This window comes from Caretta caretta, chromosome 1 (genome assembly GCF_965140235.1).
Source record: "Caretta caretta isolate rCarCar2 chromosome 1, rCarCar1.hap1, whole genome shotgun sequence".
Taxonomy (NCBI): domain Eukaryota; kingdom Metazoa; phylum Chordata; order Testudines; family Cheloniidae; genus Caretta; species Caretta caretta.
The window spans coordinates 338,546,521-338,565,922 of record NC_134206.1 but is presented as its reverse complement, the minus strand read 5'-3'; the positions used below and the strand labels follow the sequence as shown (position 1 = coordinate 338,565,922).

The 19,402-nt window shown below is 43.0% G+C and overlaps 1 protein-coding gene across 4 annotated transcripts in view; it reads right to left on the bottom strand.

Moving 5' to 3' along the window:
• Window positions 1-18,818, bottom strand: part of FAM107B (family with sequence similarity 107 member B) — a 90,289-nt gene extending 71,471 nt beyond the window's left edge. The window contains exon 1 of one of the 4 annotated variants that reach the window (XM_048836547.2): window positions 18,662-18,818. The gene's annotated coding sequence lies outside the window, so the exon portion shown is untranslated. Of the gene's footprint in view, window positions 1-13,165; window positions 13,230-18,661 lie in introns of those variants that run through there. The other 3 variants (XM_048836544.2, XM_048836545.2, XM_048836546.2) reach the window with 3 other exon arrangements.
• Window positions 18,819-19,402: the final 584 nt, after the last annotated feature.

Here is a 19,402-nt window from a genome sequence, read left to right as displayed (position 1 = left end):
AGACTGGGCTTTAAAGGGTTCATTGCGGAACCACATTAGACAGTCCTTTGGGTGGCTGAATATAGGCTATATAAAACATATAGCATCACGCAAACACTGAGAAGGAGCAAACAAGAAGGATTTCATAACCAAGAAGCAAGGTTTGATATAATCATGCATTTAAACAAAGGGACATTTTCTAAACAATGGGCTGCTAATATTTTAATCAAGGATTCCTACATTGCTCCCCTTAGTCTGGGATAAACCCCACATATGGGGAGTGTATTTGCTTGCAGAAGAGAAAGAGGAGGTACTGAGAATGTATGAATTCATTTTTCTAGTTAAACAAGACACATTCTCCTATTCTGCCCACTCTACAAGGTGCTGAGCATTCTAAAGCCCTCCTGACACCAATGGGAGCTGAGGGCATTCATCACCTTGCAGGAGTAGGCACCAATGGGAGAAGGCAACACCACTTGGCAGACAAATTTACCATATATTAAGTGTGCTTCCTTGGAACTGTTTTTACTTTTTTCTGGTGAAATATACTGACCACATTAATAGGATAGCTCCACATTCAACTTGAGTAGCTAGGGTTGAGTATGCTGGAGGGCCTGTGCACACTTCATAGGGGATTCCAAATATAAACTCGCCTGAGAAATTTGACACTTGGTGATTTGGTGCATTCCAAATGCAAAAGGTTTGCTCTACCTAGAGATTTTTATGAGCTTCACCCAGCAATAAACGATCTCTGAGAGGGAATGATCTAGTGTAACAAGAAAGCAGGGGCAAGATTCTTCAGAAGTAGGTAAATCATCCCCTGCACTATGGTCAATTTGGAGGCTAAATGTTAGCCAAAACTCCTAGGAGCTCATTGCTATTTTGGGGGAGCAGGACTGGAGAAGCATTTCACCCAGTGGCACATGGGCGAGTGTGTAAACAGGATCTACGTTTTTAGTTGTGTACTTTTGAAAGGGATTAAACTGATGTGGGAAGGGCGTGCATGCACACCCATCTCACAGGGCTATCAGATCGTGCCTGTACAAGTATCAGCTGGAAAAGGAAATGCACTATATACAGACACACCACAAAGATAGCTTTTTTTTTTTTTTTTTTAAGTTTGCACATTTCAGTCATACTGTTATAACCATGCCCCGCTCCTTCCGAACTCACAAGAGGGAGTCTTAAGCAACTGACATTTCTTTACTAAGTAGTAGTAATATATCCTTTCCTGTATCTACTTAAACATATCCTTTCCTGTATCTACCTAAAACATTTTTCCTATATGTGATTTTTATGGCTTCTTGGAGCATTTTCAGTGTCCCAGCTTCAAATATAAAAGTCCGGTTTAAAAGAAGAGAGATATTGCCATTATGGAGACTTTGGTTTAAAATCTGTTAATATTTACCTGCCTTGATTAAATGCTACATCAATTAACTTAATTCAGATTTTGCCAGAATGGTTTTGATCATTCTACATTTCTGAACCTTGACCCATAGCTACACAATACCATTACTGTGAAATATATTCTACATTTTATTTGTGCGTGAATAAATCTAAAAAAAATCACTTTCCACTGGACCGTACGAGATCAAATTCTGATTGCTGAAAAGAGAACTATTTAAATCAAGCCTAAAAGCCTGCATATCTATATTGCAAAAGACCTTACAATTTCCACTACTCCTAGCCCCCTTGTTTAGTCTTTTGATGCCGACAGTAGGATCAGAATGCAGAAGAGTCTGTTTGTATGAACCATTGCTTGGTCCTGGAAGATGCATACATGTTTGCATCATAACATGCAGCCCTTGGCTACTTTGCTTTATGCTTTGCCTATCAAATCAACATATGGAGTCCAGAATGGGGTGGGGCAACAGCTGCAAGACAAATTTTTGTTTGTTTTTATGGTGGGTGTCAACATATATACGTCTACCAAGATTTTGGCCCAGAGCCTTTAACTTTCTAAACTTGTGTTTAAACTTCGAAAGTGTTGCCCCAGTATAAAAAGAAAGATATGCTTTCAAAAAATTACTCCGGGGGGGGAGGGGGGAGGCGGAGTACCCAGTTAAGCGAAAACCTCCACACAGCAGAACTTGAAAACACATGGGTGTCACACACACACACACACACACAAAAAACACCCGAACCCCAGCACAAAAGGTAGACAGCACAAAAATCCTATCAGTTAAGCTGTCTGCACTACACTTGGCCTATGTATTAATGCTCTAGATGCCAAGATCATCCTCTAACCCTTCATAAGCATGATCAACCAATCCATCATAAAAAACTAAATTGAGATCAATAATACACTTTACAAAAATACTTGCCTTCCACTCTCTGCCCCCTCCATTATAAGCTTCAAAGTCCTTACATTCAAAACTAGTTGAATTATAAATGTCCAAAGTTTTAATGATTCCAACTTTTGGGTGCTATTGCCAAGAAATTCCAACTATCCAATTTCCTACTAACAAAAACAATTTCTTCAAAGGGGTTTAATGCAATGTTTTAAAAGTTTCGCACTTTCACTGCAGGATCTTTTAGTCCTCTACAGCAGTGATTTTCAAACTTTTTCTGGCAACCCAGTTGAAGAAAATTATTGATGCTCGCAAACCAACAGAGCTGCGGATGAGGGGTCTGGAGTGTGGCAGGGGCTCAGGGCTAGGGCAGAGGGTTAGGGTGAGGGGTGCAGGAATGGGCTCATGGCTGGGGCAGGGGATGGTGGCGTGGGGTTATCTCCAATGGCTCCCAGTCAGCGGCACAGCCGGGGTGCAGAGGCAGGCTTCCCGCCTGTCCTGGTACCATGGACTGCGCTGCACCCCAGAAGCGACCAGCAGCAGGTCTGGCTCCTAGGCGGAGACATGCAAGCAGCTCTGCACAGCTCTCACCCTCAGGCGCCGCCCCCCACAGCTACCATTGGCCACAAACTGGCCAATGGGAGTTCGGAGCCAGTGCTCAGGGTGGGGGCAGCACATGCTGCCCCTCCCCCGTCCGTTTAGGAGCCAGACCTGTTGGCCACTTCCGGGGTGCAGCGCGGTGTTGGAACAGGTAGGGACCAGCCTACCTTGGCTCTGCAGCACCACCAACAGGATTCTTAATGGCCTGGTCAGCGGTGCCGGTTTGAAAACCACTGCTCTACAGTTCATGATGCAACATATATCCACTTTTTACCTTAGATTTTCCATTAGTGAAGTGTTGACTAGCATCTACTAAGCTGAAGCCCAAGCAACAGAGAGAGTCCAGCAGAGTCAGGCCAAAGGAATCTAAATTATTTTGTTATGAATATTATTTAAGCAGTGTATAGTGTAAAAGAAATATATTAATTGAGAAAAATAAGAGGAGGAATTTCCACCAGATCAATAAATCTAGGTATAAGCACCAACAGTCATTTTCTTTCAAGGGTCACCCAACACTTTCCCATACCATTCATGCAAAAGTATCAATGAACCCTACCGTTATCTGCAGCTTTTATTATGCAGTGCTGAAATTTCTAAAAATTATGTTGAAATGGAACTCCCTTTCCATTCATTTTAGTATCTTACTCAAGCAAGCTGTCTGAAAAGACCACTGGAATAAGCCTTTCAACTTCTTCTTCAAAAAAGAAAAAAACCTAAACCCTATTATAGGACTACAACATTATAGCTAAATTCTTAAGTACCAAAAGCCACAAGACTCATGATTTAATCAAAATTAATACAGAATGGATTGTTACAATCACACCACTTTGGAACTCCAAATTATTTGAATGGAATAGTTGCACTGGTGACTTACTGTGAAATCCAGACCCTATTTAAATCAATACAAGCAGTTCCCATTGACTTCAAAGGGGCTGGGATTTCACCCTCCTATTTATATTATTTGACACGTAACAAGTAAGTTACACTTTGAAGTTTGCATATTTCTAAGAGCCAGATCTCAACTTGCACTAAGATTTAGAGCAAGAGAAAGTACCCTTCGTTTGTATAAGGCAGTATTTCTCAAACTGGAGTCCATGGACCTCCTCCAAGGGGTCCGTGGGCCCCACTGATCAACTCCTCCCCCTCCCTTGTGCCTCCTGCACGCCGGTGAAAAGCTGTTCCCTGGCAATCAGGAGGCGAAGCAGGGACGGGGCGTGCTGGAGGGAGGGGGCGGAAAGAGGTGGGGAAGAGGAGGGGCAGGGTGGAGCAGGCGCGGGAAGAGGAGGGACAGTGGTGGGTCTTGGGGCTGAGCAGGGGGTTTGGAGGTCCATGAATATTTTTAAATCAAAATGTAGGTCCTCAGGGTTGCTGAAGTTTGAGAGGTTTCAGAGTAACAGCCGTGTTAGTCTGTATTCGCAAAAAGAAAAGGAGGACTTGTGGCACCTTAGAGACTAACCAATTTATTTGAGCATGAGCTTTCGTGAGCTACAGCTCACTTCATCGGATGCATATCGTTGAAACTGCAGCAGACATTATATACACACAGAGATCATGAAACAATACCTCCTCCCACCCCACTGTCCTGCTGGTAATAGCTTATCTAAAGTGATCATCAAGTTGGGCCATTTCCAGCACAAATCCAGGTTTTCTCACCCTCCGCCCCCCCCACACACAAACTCACTCTCCTGCTAGTAATAGCCCATCCAAAGTGACAACTCTCTTCACAATGTGTATGATAATCAAGGTGGGCCATTTCCTGCACAAATCCAGGTTCTCAAGTTTGAGAACTGCTTGTATAAAAGGTTTTGGAGCTCAAGAACAAAGAAGAGTTAAAAATGTAACTAAAACATTCTGTGATTAAAACCACCAATCCTCAATCTTAGTAACATCTCAGGACTGGCCTCTGGTGCTGTGATCACATCTGATCTCTCAAGCTTAAACAGGGTCAAATAAAAAGTGGTGTTGGTAATTCTGCAGGTGGCAGACTCCAGTTCGAATTTTCTGAGCCCCCAGCATAGTGTAGGGACATTATGTGTTACTTATGTGTTAAGTGTGTTACTTATGGGGATGAGTCATAAAAACCAACATCCTGAATACTTGTGTTCTTTACTGACCCCAAGGCACTTTTCACAAGAGTAAGGCATGTTTATCCTCTACACCCACTCCAAATTCTAATATAGGTAGTTACACTCTGTGTACTTGAATGAACAGCGAAAATTTTAACTTAATGAATTCACTTCACCTTCTGTCCTAAAACTCTTGTGTGACATCTAATGAAAAAATGCCACATCACACCCCTGAGTTGGCTGCATTTCAGTGTTCAGTAAAGCCACCGTGGACAACTTTCGCAAATACTGGATCTGTCTAGGAGAAACTCGGGACGGTTTCCTTTACTTTATTTTTGTTGCTGCCACCAGGCAATTGTTACAATTTTTCAAGACAAAGTGGAATTACCCCCAGGTTGTTTTTCTGTGTCTGCATAATCTTGAGATTGGAGCAAATGAGGCAATTTAGGAATGGCACAAACTAACTTCCCCTTCTGGGCATTCAACTCAGCAATAAGCAGTGTAGAGGTGACATGATCTAGAGTAACATGCAGAGAGTTGACAGAGAAATCACTAAATTGTGTCAGACCAGTTATCCATCTAGTCCAGCACCCTCTGGTCGGTATCAGATGTTTCAAAATAAGGTGCAAGATAGATCACTGGTCTGACCCAGTATGGTTGTTATGTTCTACTAACCTGACATTCTGATTTTAAAAATTAGTACTACATAAAATCAAAATAGCATACATTAAATGCATTAAAAACTCACTAACTGATAGATCTCTAAACACATAACTGCCTAAACTACCCATTAGGTAAGTTTCTACCTCACTTTTGCCAGTTAGCAGTTAGTTTATGCCCTGAAACATAAGACTGTATCTTACTTGTATATTATCTCATTCTGTTCCCATATAAAAGTCTAATCCTTTTAAAAATCCTACTGAATTCACGAAGTCCAGGGTTCAAATTCTAGCTAGCTCTGCCTCCAATTATATATGGCCTTGGACAAGCTCTCTGCCTTCTTTTCCGCATCTGAAAAATAAAAACAAATACTTCTCTACTTCAGAGGGATGTTGAGAGGATTAATTTGTATTTGTGCAGCTTTCAACATATGGAAAGCTCTATGTAAGTACGAAGTAATGAATACTCTGATCTACATTCTTTTCTGTCAATTAATTTATTTGGTGTTTGTAAACCTTGAATATTTTTTGTTTTCTTTCTGTATATGTGGTTTCCAACACTACATTTCTGAGTCTCTCATTTGAAATAACCATGTTGTTCTAAATTGGGTTTGCACATCTTAAAGAGGGTGCATTAGAAAATCTGTGCATTGATTACAAAGAAGTTTAATCTTAAAAATATTCTGAACCACTGTACCTGACAGCATGTAACTTTTGTCCCCCTTTTGTGGCAATAGGAATGGGAATTCTTTATTTCATTCCTCTTATAGTGATGCCTAATTATCCATACATGACAGAATTTGACGAGTATTGGTAGTGTGGTACTTCCCAAATGCAATCTTTGCCTGATATAACAACGTTGTTTTTCAGTGTCTGGGTTTAGAAAGTAAATGTTGCATATTTGTTGTCATTTTGACAGAAAGCTAGCCAGTTTTCTTTAAAAAAGAAAAAATCCTATATCAATGACTGATTCTGTAAATAAAACAAGAAGAACTCTGAAATCTATAGTGTTTTCAAACATGAATAGTACATCTAAAGGGGCACCAGCATACAGATGGACCTGTACTTACATTTCAGTGAGAGTTGGATCATCCCTTTAAAAACTATCATTTCACAAAACATGGTTTGTTACACAGATTATGTGTTCTGTTTGATAGCACTCTTATCAGTTCAATTTCTCTAAGCATTTGGAAAAATAAACTTATTTTAAGTATATATTTCTTTAAAGGATTTAACAATAATCTGTTTCAATGCACAGAATAGTACTTTAAATCTGCATCTACTTCATTCAAGTGGGTGTTATTCAGTTTTGACACTTAATTTGTTGGAAAGTCATAACAAAGCTTTCCACTCCTGGAGGATGAACTGAAAAAAGACATTCACACATGATAAGTTAAACTGTTCTTCAGCAGCAAAAGAGTTTTAATTGTAGAGTTTTCCGCACAACAAGAGAAACGGCTTAGAAAACCTCACCCACCACAACTGAATAGTAAAATACGTATCTGATTGGGATTCTCAGATTGCTGACATGAAGCACTTCATTAGCTTGGCATTTTCTTACTTATTTAGCACTTTCCATCCAGAAGCATAATGTCTGAAGTGGTCTTTATGTGTACACCACAGAAAATGAAAGACCTCTGCAGTAGAATGCAGAAGCAATTCCATGCCAGCAACACCCAGGACAGCTTTCAGGAAAGGAATAACAACTTAGCAATAGGAAATCATAAGCAGCAGATTTTGGAGAGGCACAATGTAAATACCTGAATTACAATTTGGCCAGGATCCCTCTGACTCTCTCTGTGACATACTTATATGGCCCCTCACCATAGTATCTGGGTATCTCACCATCCTTTAATGTATGGCCAACGTCTACACTACCCGCCGGATCGGTGGGTAGTGATCTATCGGGGATCGATTTATCGCGTCTAGTGTAGACGCGATAAATCGATCCCCAATTGCTCTGCTGCCGACTCCGGAACTCCACCACGGCGAGAGGCGGAAGCGGAGTTGACGGGGGAGGGGCCACTGTCGATCCCGCACCGCGAGGACATGCAGAAAGTGATTCTAAGTTGATCTAAGATACGTCGACTTCAGCTACGCTATTCTCGTAGCTGAAGTTGCGTATCTTAGATCAATCCGCCCCCTCCCCCCAGTGTAGACCAGGCCTATGTTATCCTCACAACTTCCCTTGGGAGTAGGGAAATACTGCTAGTTCCATTTCACAGATGAAGAACTGTGACACGGAGAGATTAAGTGCCATGTCCCAGGTCATGCAAGGAGTCTGTGGTGAAGCAGTAAAATTGAACCCAGGTCTCCTGAGTCCCAGGACAATGCCCTAACCACTGAACATAACCCTTCTTCTATCACAGGATATGGATTCCAATACCTGTAGTATTGCATACAGTGCAATTGTCTCTTTAAAGACAACCAGTGAACAGCACCTTCATTATACTTCATCTAGAAGACCCAGCATCTCTGAACTACTCTCAAAGTTCTGATGAGGACTGTACAGCGTTACTCATTAAGCTTTGGCACAAGTGGATAGAATCCACAACAGGGGCTAGATTTTCACAGAAGTTCAGCTCCCAGAAGTGCCCAAAGAAAGGAACAGCAGTTGCTGGGTGCTGGGCTCTATTAAAAATCTCATACCAGATTTTCAAAGTTGACAACGAGACTGTTGCATGTGACGGGGAGGAGGTGATAAGCATGGTTCAGAGGAGCGGGTGCTAGAATATGGGCTTGTCTGCACACAAAAAATGGTACCAGCATAGTTCAAACAATGCAACTCCCTAGTGTGAACATAGTAACACTGGTATAAAGGCGCTTTACTATAAGTATAGCTTATTCCTGTGAGGAATAGTGAATGAGCTAAACCGATACAAGGCACCTTTATTCCAATGTAACTACATCCCCAGTAGAGGCTGCACTACTTTAACTATTTTGGTGGGGTGTGGGGTGGATCACAGCCCTCGCCAAAACAGTTAAATCAGTACAAAGACTGTATAGACCTGGCCTAGGATACAAGAGACATGGGTTCAATGTCTGACTCTGCCACTTATCTGCTTTTTTACCATGGGCATGTCACTTCACCTCTCAGGGCCTCTGATTCCCCTCCACACATTGTCCCTCTTGTGTAGTTACACTGTAAAGTCTTTGGGACAGGGACTGTTTCTTATCGGTGTTTGAAGAGCGTCTAACACTATCGGGCCCTGATGGCTGGTAAAGTCTCTAGGCGCTACTGTAAGGCAAATAATTATTAACAGTTGGCGTGTAAATTTTTTTGTTAAAGGCATTCGTTGATTTTACCTTCCTCAAAGCAAGAGAGATCTGTTTTATTACGTATTCTGACATACTGACAATTCTAGTATGCAAGCACAGTCTAGTGAATGCTCAGTAAATTCCTGGATTTATGAGGTATGAATCTTTGGATTATGCAGCCATAGTGAAAAAGGTATCACAGAAAGTATAAAACACATCCAGCCTGAACTTACAGGCTGCCTTTTCTTTCAGCAAAAGTCTCTTTTGTTGATAAACCACAATTCCACACATGTAGTAAGACAGTAGAAATGCACTCAAGCTGAAGAGTGCAGACTTGGGTCTAACTTTCCCAAAATTGAAGGGGGGGTTGGATCAGGCTCATCTCAAATGTGTGATTTGTTGCATAATAGCCCTTTCACAAAACCTTCCACACAAAATGATTTACAGGGACATTTACCAAGTTTTTCAAAATAGACTGCAAGATTTAAGATAGACGAGACAATATATTAAAATAGCTTACCAAAGTATTATGTGTAATACAAGTGTACTCTATACTTGGCATGTTACTAAGCTACAACATTACATTTTCAGAATCATTACAGGGTTCCAGCAGCTCACCAATCCCCACATTTAATTGGGGGATTACTGGCATTCTGTACATGCATTCATTCATTCATTCAATCACTCACAAGGAGGGACTGATCACACACACCAAGTGCATTGCAGAGAGAGGAAGCACACACCTTACCAGAACACTTCTCAGCTGGATGTTCCTCATAACACAATGCAGCTAGTGGCATCCCTAAAACCTTGTTATGAAGATCTGCAGAAGTATTATGAATGATAGGAAACTATGCTGTTTTTCAAAAAACCTCACACACACGAAGTTGGTATGAAATCTTAAGTGACATTCCCTCCAGAATCGAAGCTTAGTGGTATCTAGCTAGTTCTTTCATTTTACAAGCAATAACAGTGTTGCTTTTAGTTGCTGGAAATTTACAGAAGTATCTTTGCACATCCTTTCAATTCAACTATGCGTAAGGAAACATTCCCCTATCTATAGGGCACCAAGTTGCTGCTTTTCAGAGAGCGGGGATTCTTTAGTTCCAGCAATCACTTTTTTTAAAAAAAGGTATTTGCTGAAAAATATAATTACAATGAAAGAAAGGGTGCACCGGCAATGATCCCCACAAGGAAATGAGAGGAAAGCATGTATGGAATGGGTGAACCAAAATAAACATATGCTAGGCTTCTTCATTTTCATCTCTATAACAATAGTGGGAAGCTAACTGTATGTCCTACCGTATAGTTTCAACTTGTATAATTGCTCAAGAACAGACTGGAAAAAAATACTGAGAATTAAAATTATTCTGTCAGTTAAATAGGAATTAGGGAATTCTATGCAGCCAGCATACATTTTATGATACTGTACTGCACCAACATTATACAGGATACTGAACTAGATAGTCGGATCTGTTATGGTAGTTCTTATGTTCCTATTCTTGTTATCCTTGGACGCCATTCATTCAGAGCTACAAATGAGCAAATATCAATCTGAGATTATCTGACCCCTGAGCTCTACATATATCAAGGAATTCAAAGCTACTAGAGATGAGTTAACTGTATTTTCAACTGAAGAAAACAAAGGCAAATTATACATGAATAACACACAACTAAACTGTAAGAAAATAAGTGCTTTTGTAGGGCCACAATCATCTTATTATTACTAGTCTTCTCTAACAGTAGATTGCAGGCTCCTTGGTAGATCAGGCATGATGTCTTGCTTTGTGTTTGTAAAGCACCATATACGTTTACAGCCATAAATAAGTAACATGCAACAGAGAAATGATTAAATGACTATAATTTACTTCACAAAATCTGGTGCTACAGCTCCAGGCACCTCCGTTTTTGAGGTGTATGTTACTTTTTAAAGGATATTAGTTTAAGAAAGAAAAACAGAATCCTAGGAAATTCAGAGTTAAGGTTGCACTTCCACAAAAAGCCAGTCACACCCAAGTAAACCACAACCCCAACTCAGTTGCAACAGAGTAGTATTCTCTGAACGGTCTTAAAGAAGCATGTGTGTTCAGCGGGACAACTTCACTTGCAGCTTTATCTGTGAAGTGACTACTACCACTCTACTATTTTAGGTAAGCTATTGGTTTGTTTTTTGTTTTTTTTTAAACAATCAACCTTTACAAAAGTGACATTCAAATGGGAACAATGGATTTGTAGTTTTTTTGCTACTATTAAGGCAGCCTGAAATTCTGGGGGTTGGGTGGGGGGGGGGGGAAGGGGAGAGAATTGGTCATCTTTTACATTAGAAATCTAGCTCTTGTCTAGCCTGTTTTTCTTGAAAGAATATAGGGACAACTGGAGAACTAGTAAGGCTATGACATCACAGGCACCAAAGGAAGGTGAAACCTGGTTAATTGAGAAGGGAAGTAATTTTTATTGAGATTTTTGCATTCCTGTTAACGTCCATTTGACTCAACAGCCCGAGAAACCGTTAGAAGAAAAGCACTTTTGTTAAAGGTCACTCTCACCCCTTCAGTTAAGGCCATAGGGCCCAATCTTGTAAACACAAAAACAAGTAACTTTTCATATGCATGTAGTCCCACTGGATTTAGTACTCATTTTAGTAAAGATACTCATGCACGACCATGCAGGATCGGACCCTAAGAATTGCTTGCAAGGGGTATCTCTGGATTCTCCAGACACTTCCAGCATGATGGGAGATGACCAGATTTGATGTTACTGATATTTCTAAAAGTGAACATTTTTAAAACACCCTTGAAAATACCTTTCAGGCCTTCTTATACATCAGGGATCAGCAAGCTTTGGCACACAGCCCGCCAGGATAAGCCCCCTGGCAGGCCGGGCCGGTTTGTTTACCTGCCGTGTCCGCCGGTTCGGCTGATCAAAGCTCCCACTGGCCACGGTTCGCTGTTCCAGGCCAGTGGGCGCTGCGGGAAGTGGCGCGAGCCAAGGGATGTGCTGGCCCCAGCTTCCCACAGCCCCCATTGGCCTGGAGCGGCAAACCGTGGCCAGTGGGAGCTGCGATTGGCCGAACCTGCGGAAGCGGCAGGTAAACAAGTTACCGTGGTGGGCTCTGTGCCAATGGTTGCCAATCCCTGTTATACATTATAAAGAAGCAAATCAAAAGGTGCAAACAAAACCAATTTTCTCCATCTTTTGTATTCCTGTATTTGAAACTGTCAGAAGAAAACCTGAATTCCAAATTTCTGGCAGTTCTTTCTGGGCAATTGTGTGTGTTGGGGTGAGAGGGTAGCAAGCAGGGTTTTTTTAAAATATAAGTTGTTTTCAGTACTTTATTCAATACAGCTCTCCTTCAAGGACAAGTTGCACTGGAAACCTTCTGAATGAAAGGCACCATATAATGCAAAATTATCATAATCCAAACTGACCCAAAATAAAAAAATAAAAAATAAAATCCTGATGCTGCAAGTGAACATTGGCCTCCTGCCTCAGTTACCTCATGAACTGACCTCCAAGAGACAACTGTATCCCATCCTGCATCTCAGGGAAAGCACAGAAATGATTAACCACATACACTCTTTCTTGAAGTACCTTATGGGGCACAACTAAGGGAGAAAACCTAGAAGAGGACTTTAGCAAGTTAACAGGACTGTTCAGTAAACCGTCCATTTCCCTGGCGCTTACACTTACAAGGAAACTGAGGTAGCAAAGACATTTTTACATAAGAACGGCCATACTGGGTCAGACCACAGGTCCATGTAGCCCAGTATCCTGTCTTCCGACAGTGGCCAATGCCAGGTGCCCCAGAGGGAATGAACAGAACAGGTCATCATTAAGTCATCCATCCCCTGTCGCCCATTTTCAAATTAAATAGCAAGTCAACGTATACAGGATTTATTTTTAAGTGCTGCTCATAACCTAACCTACCAGTCATCTTCTTAGCATATGCGGAACGTGCCTAAGGTGGCACGTGACCAGGATTCATCACCGAATTTGGTCTGCTGGTTGGATCATTAACTTCCCCAACCCAGGCCGGGTACTGATGGGGAGAGCAACATGAACGCTGATCCATGCCACTTGGCCTGCCAGTAAGTAATAAAATTTCACTTGGTCCAAAACAGGTTCCTTGCCTTCCTAAGCTACCTGACAATAAGATTTCCACTTTACTTTGAATCTGAATTCAAAAGGTAACTAAACAATTTTGATCCCCATACATAAGTGCTTTGCTCAGCAGGGGTCCAAACAGCACATCAAAAAGTGTAAATTAACGCCTTAGAAATCATTTAAGTTTGTATAGAAATATCATACATACATGCCAGCCTAGATCTAGGTTGTATTTATGTACAGCAGAACATTCTTGACCCACTTCTTGTCACGTCCTCTTAAAATAGAATTAACATCCCTGGGTATTTATTATTTTCAGTAGAACAAAGGACAGTGTATAAACATGAGGTCACATGAATGCCTATTCATTGTACACACAAGGCACTGAAAGAATCATTCCATTATCTCCCCCTCATAGAAGCACACTCTCCCCAGAACCCTCCCTCTCATCAAAAAAGACTTTAGTGGATGTTATCACTATAAGCTACCTCTGACTGGCACAGCCTCCTTCTGGAGCAGATGAAACTGGACTCCATGTATTAGCTAGCCCCAGCTGGCACAGGGGTGGTGAAGTCAGTGTCCTTCACCAGATGGGGAAACCCCTTAATATTCAAACAAACAAAGTTATGGGCACAAAGGGAAACCCACGATTATATTAAGCTGTTTCAAGGATCAAATATACATCACTGAAACAAATATACTTTGACCGTGAAGCTGAGGGACCAATCACTTCACACTCACCCATTGAGGATACTCCCGCAGAATTGTCCTGTAGATTTCAGATTCTTAACTTGTTGTATTGTCTGCGGGTAAAATTCACGCAGGCACAGAGGACAAAAACAATTCCCATCTCCCCACTTTGAGGCTGAGTGTGGGATAGGGGAGAAGTCACTGGTGAAACCATTGAACCCTCCCAACAGTTAGAACCTCTTCCACACCCTTTCATGCCACAGAGAGGTTTCCCACGTGGATTGTGCCAAAGGCCAACAATGGTAGCTAGCTAGGATATCCCAGGGAAGGGAAATACAGAATCTGCAATACATCATGGAAGCAAAGGTGCTTCCTATAGGTTGGAATAAAGACATGGCGGGGGGGGGGGGGGGGGGATTTCTCTTCCTCAACGGCACGAACCCTGGTTTCTTGGACTATGTGGGTAAAACGAATTTCACCCTCAATTCCTGACTGCCTTGTTTCTCCCTTTCATTGAGAGCATACACCTATGCATTCTCTAACAACATGAAACCAGAAGTGTTAGAAAATAATATATGAAAAACCAAGAAACGAGACATACAGGAAACTGTTTATAGTCCTTGCTCTGGTTGTGAAACTACAATTCTGGACACATCTGCCTAGGCTTATGATGGACTACAGGCCTCATTCTGAATGTAAAGCAAGCCAGATTCGGCTCTGTATTAGAATGTAAACTCCACTAGGCCATTAGAAACACTGGCATGCTTACTACTTTCTTTACCCTACTCTGGATTTTTGATAGCCTATTTGAGATGTTCTTATATATGGCCCAATGGGGGTTCTACACACACAGCAGCTCAAACCCTTTTGGATTATTCATTTATAATCACCAGCTGGAAGCCTGAAACTAAAAATCTGTTCCCTCATCAAAAAGTCTTTTCTGCATTGCATTTACACACAGATTTGTTATTGTAGGGTTGTGCAAAACAATACATCCAGGATTACATTAATTTTGCCCACAGAACTGCCAACTACCAATCTCAATGTCGTAAGAAAATGTTGTTTTGGACGTTAGTAATTTGTGGATAATCTAAGCACTATACCCAGATGTACAGATACCCTTTTCTTAACCTGTGTATTATATAATTTTTTAACATTAGCTTTAATAAAATGTCTAGTCATTAAGCAAGCAAAGAGCCCAGATGGGAGATTCTGAGGGGTTTTAAGATTACAGTTAGAGAGGAAGTTTTGGTCTGGTTAACCCACGTCCTTCCCCTCTCACAGATGTCAGGACTTTCTGCTGTCAAGCTGAGTTAATCTTCAAGCTATTTCCCTCATGTAGGAAGTCACTGACTCAGCTCTTCACTACCACGTTAACACTGACACAAAGCAGGTGCAAAACCCAATGAGAATGGTCCTGTTTTATACCCATGTAGTGACTACACACAGTGCCAGGCAGTGGAGCGGCTCTTTTCCTAAGATTTTGAACAGAATTGGGTTTCTGTGTTGAGACTAGGGTAAGAGTCCCATCTATACACCCATTTCATACTCTACAGGTCTCTCCTGGTTTTATGGCCTCTCTACCAAAGGCCCACATAAATTTGTACCTTAGATAACAACTACATACACTACAATTAACTGGCACCAAATCCCAGTGAAAAAGTGGTTTTCATGCCCCCCTACTCAGTCAGTCTGGTCCATGTCTCTTTGCTTCACTCCTCATGGTTTGCAGAGAGAGAAAAGGATGGCCCAGTGGTTAGGACATCAGCCTAAGAATTGGGAGACCTGCTCCGCCACCAATTTCCTCTGTGACATTGGGTAAGTCATTTAGTTTCTTTGCCTTTCAGTTCCCCATGGGAAAAAATAGCACTTTCCTATTCCACGGGGATGTTGTGAGGATCAATAAATTAAAAGATTGTGAGCTGCTCACATACTTTACTAAGGGGAGGCCAAAAAAGTACCTAAGATAGAGTCCCCCTTTCCCTTAAATCGTCCCATCTATCTAGAATGGCCTTCCTTAAAGAAGAGACGCTTGCTTGAACTCAGTTTTACACCGCCCTTTTTCATTTAGCTTAGGACTGATTCTCAGCCACACTGTTACATCCTTCCATCTTCCCCTTCTTGTAGCTAACATACAAAAATATCTGTTGACTGTTTCTTCCTCTGCTCCATCTTTGTATATCGCTTTTCTGCCTCTGTTCTTCTGAAGAACACTGTACCCAACTCTGTAAACCAATACTGCTCCTTGACCTCGCTGAGAAGCATCGATACCTTATATGCATCATGCTATACAAAAATACATTGAATTGCACCTTTGACTTACTCACCCAAACTGTTCTAAGCCTGGCTGTTACATTAGGCAATTTTATTTTAAAAATCTGCCACCTTAGCAAATGTACACAGACTTTGCTATCACATGTATCAGCTTGTAAAAATACCCGCCCCCTCCCAAAAGTATAATAGCACTACTGCCAAAAGTGACTCAAAGAACAATCCTTGACTATATACAGCAGCTATATCTAGTGCCCTACCAAAATCACAGTCCATTTTGGTCAATTTCACAGTCACGGGGTTTTTAAAATAGCAAATTTTGCTATTTCAACTATTTAAATCTGAAATTTCATGGTGTTGTAATTGTAGGAGTCATGACCCAAAAATGACCGCCCCCCAAAATGACCTGAGTGGGGGGGGGGGGCAGAACACAAGGTTATTGTAGGGGGGGTTGCGGTACTGCTACCCTTACTTCTGCTGGCGGCAGTGCTGCCTTTAGAGCTGGGAGGCTGGAGAGCGGTGGCTGCTGGCCAGGAGCCCAGATCTGAAGGCAGAGCCACTGCCAGCAGCAGCACAGAAGTAAGGATAATATGGTATTCTCATCCTTACTTCTGCGCTGCTGCCTGCAGAGCTGGGCCTTCAGTCAGCAGCCGCCACTCTCCGGCCGCCCAGTTCTGAAGGCAGCAGTGCAGAAGTAAGGGCGGCATGGTACGGTATTGCCACTCTTACTTCTGCGCTGCTGCGGGCAGGACACTGCCTTCAGAGCTGGGTGCCCACCCAGTATCTGCCGCTCTCCGACCGCTCAGCTCTGAAGGCAGTGCAGAAGTAAGGGTGGCAATACCATGAAACACCCACCCCCCCCCTTCCCCAAAATAACCTTGCAACCCTCCTGCAACTCCCTTTTGGTCAGGACTCCCAATTTGAGAAACGCTGGTCTCCCCCGTGAAATCTGTATAGTATAGGGTAAAAGCACACAAAAGACTAGGTTTCATGGTCCATGACGTGTTTTTCATGGCCACAAATTTGGTAGGGCCCTAGCTATGTCATTCAGAAATACCTCTCTCTTTACTGTGTTTTAATTTTACTATACAAAGTCTCAGTGAAACCAAATGTTCATGTGTTCCTGTCCCATTCCTGAGAGTTTGCTACAAACATACATGCACGTATACTAAAACTTTCAGGCATGAGATTCATTACACAGAACTGAGATCCTGTGCCTTGTCCCACAAACCCTAACAATCCAGTCAAGCACACATGTATTGTATACTAGTCAGACTACATATATCTGATGACCCAATATCAAATGATGTAACAGGAGTAAAAACTTTATATGTAAAGTTATATATATATATATATATATATATATATATATATATATATATATATATATATATATATATATATATATATATCTCCTTCCCCCTACACTCTCAATCAAATGAACACACAGATTTTATTAGCAAAAATATATCTGGGCTGTTAACTTTTTGTACAGGGTTTTAACCCAAAGCACTATGAAAATCTAGTAGATTACAGCCTCAAGGCAACTAGGGGGAATTTTGACAAAATCATAAACTGTAAGAGTTGGAACCAAGGAGAGAGAAAAAGAAAGAACAAATCTCTGTGGTTTGCTACACAATTTTTTACCATAGGTTTGGTATGACTGGCCCAGGACATTCACAGCCCATCCTCCTACCCATCAGAATCTCAAGGCTGAACACTATTTTCACATTTTAAAAGGTAGACAATATAGGGAATAATTCTGCAATGCTAGGATGATCTAATCGGTCTTGCCACCCTACAGTATCTCTGATTGTCTATCCAAGGACACATACATACATTCCTAGACATGTTAGACGTCTGTGAATAATGGAAAGAGGATGCAAGCAGCACACACCTTCCTTTAGCAGACAGGAGCTGTATGGCACAGCAATGAACTGTTAACACAGAGAAGAGACGCTGGAAAGAGACTCAGGAAATAGTCACCAGAAGAAGTTACTTCGGAGACACATGCTGGCGAACAAAGATACCCCACAAGCTCAAAAAAAGCGCGGTAGCCAAATGCAGGGGAAACCTACCATTATCTGGAAACACACACAACTGTTCTGCTCCAGATTAAAAATGCCTCATGGCCAAGAACCCTGATTTCAGACCCAGACTTAGCTCAGTATCTGTCCAGGGAACCACATGATTCACTGAGCACGATGCATCCTTCCTTTTACAGGAACAATTAACTCTCCGTGAGGTTTTTGTTTTTTAATTCCCTTTTTATCGCACTTACGAAAAACCCTACAACCGAGGCACAGAGACCCTCTTCGTTTTCTCTCTGGGAGCAGAGAAGGGGCACTCACTCTGCCCCCCACCCCCAGCTCAGCTCCCTTGATCGCACCCTACGGCATTTGCACCCCACATGGGGCTGCCAGAGGGAACTTTTCCTCAGTGAAAGCCCTGGAGCTGCCGCTTCCCTGACTCACACGAGCAGATTTCCAGCACAAGGCGGCGGCGGCGGGGGGGGGGGGCGGTTTAAATATCTGTCTTTGCTATTCATTAAGTTAGGACAATTTGGGAGAAGGGAGGGGGCTTCCCTCCCCCCCGGCCCTGAGCCTCCCTTTAGAAAACAAAACCCCTGGGTTTTATTTCCCCCCCAATCCAATGCGCACACACACACCCCCAACCAGCCCCCAGCAGCGCGTCTTTGTGTGCAATGCAAAGGAGAGCGCGAGCCCCAGCCCCAGACACCTACCTCGCCCCTCTGGGCGGCTCTGCCCCTGAGCTGCCACACAAGGCACCTTCCTCCCGCGCTGCGCCCTGCCGCTCCGGGAGAGGGGCTTCCACGCGCGGCGCCGGCCGCGGCTCCCGCCCCACGCGCTCGCGCAGCCCCGCCGGCTCGCGCTGCCGCTGCTGCGCTGCCCGCACACACAGGCAAGCCCTGGCTGCTGCCTGCACGGGGGCGGGGGGAGCTGCACGGGGCTGGCTGCTGAGTCACAGCTGCTCCTCCTCCTCCTCCTCCTCGGCTCCCCGCCCCGCTGGCTGTGCCGTGGCTCTGCACCTAGCCAGCCAGCCAGCGCCTCCTTTGTTGTCACGGTCCCCGGGGGGAGGGGGGAAGGGGTCTGCAGAGAGGGGTGGGTCGGGGGGCGGCTCACTCGCTGCTGTGAGTTTCCGAAGAAGGGGGCTAGTGGGGGGTGAGAGAGGGTTGTGTTTGGGAGGAAGGGCGAATGAGAGGGAGTTGTGACAAAGAGCCCGAGCCCCACAGGGATAGCTCAGTGGTTTGAGCATTGGCTTGCTAAACCCAGGGTTGTGAGTGAGTTCAATCCTGGAGGGGGCCATTTGGGACAAAAATTGGGGATTGATCCTGCTTTGAGCAGGGGGTTGGACTAGATGACCTCCTGAGGTCCCTTCCAACCCTGATATTCTATGATTCTGAGAGAGAAAAACCCTATGTGCCCCTCTGTCCCACACCACAGTGCCCCTCTGGGTGGGAGAG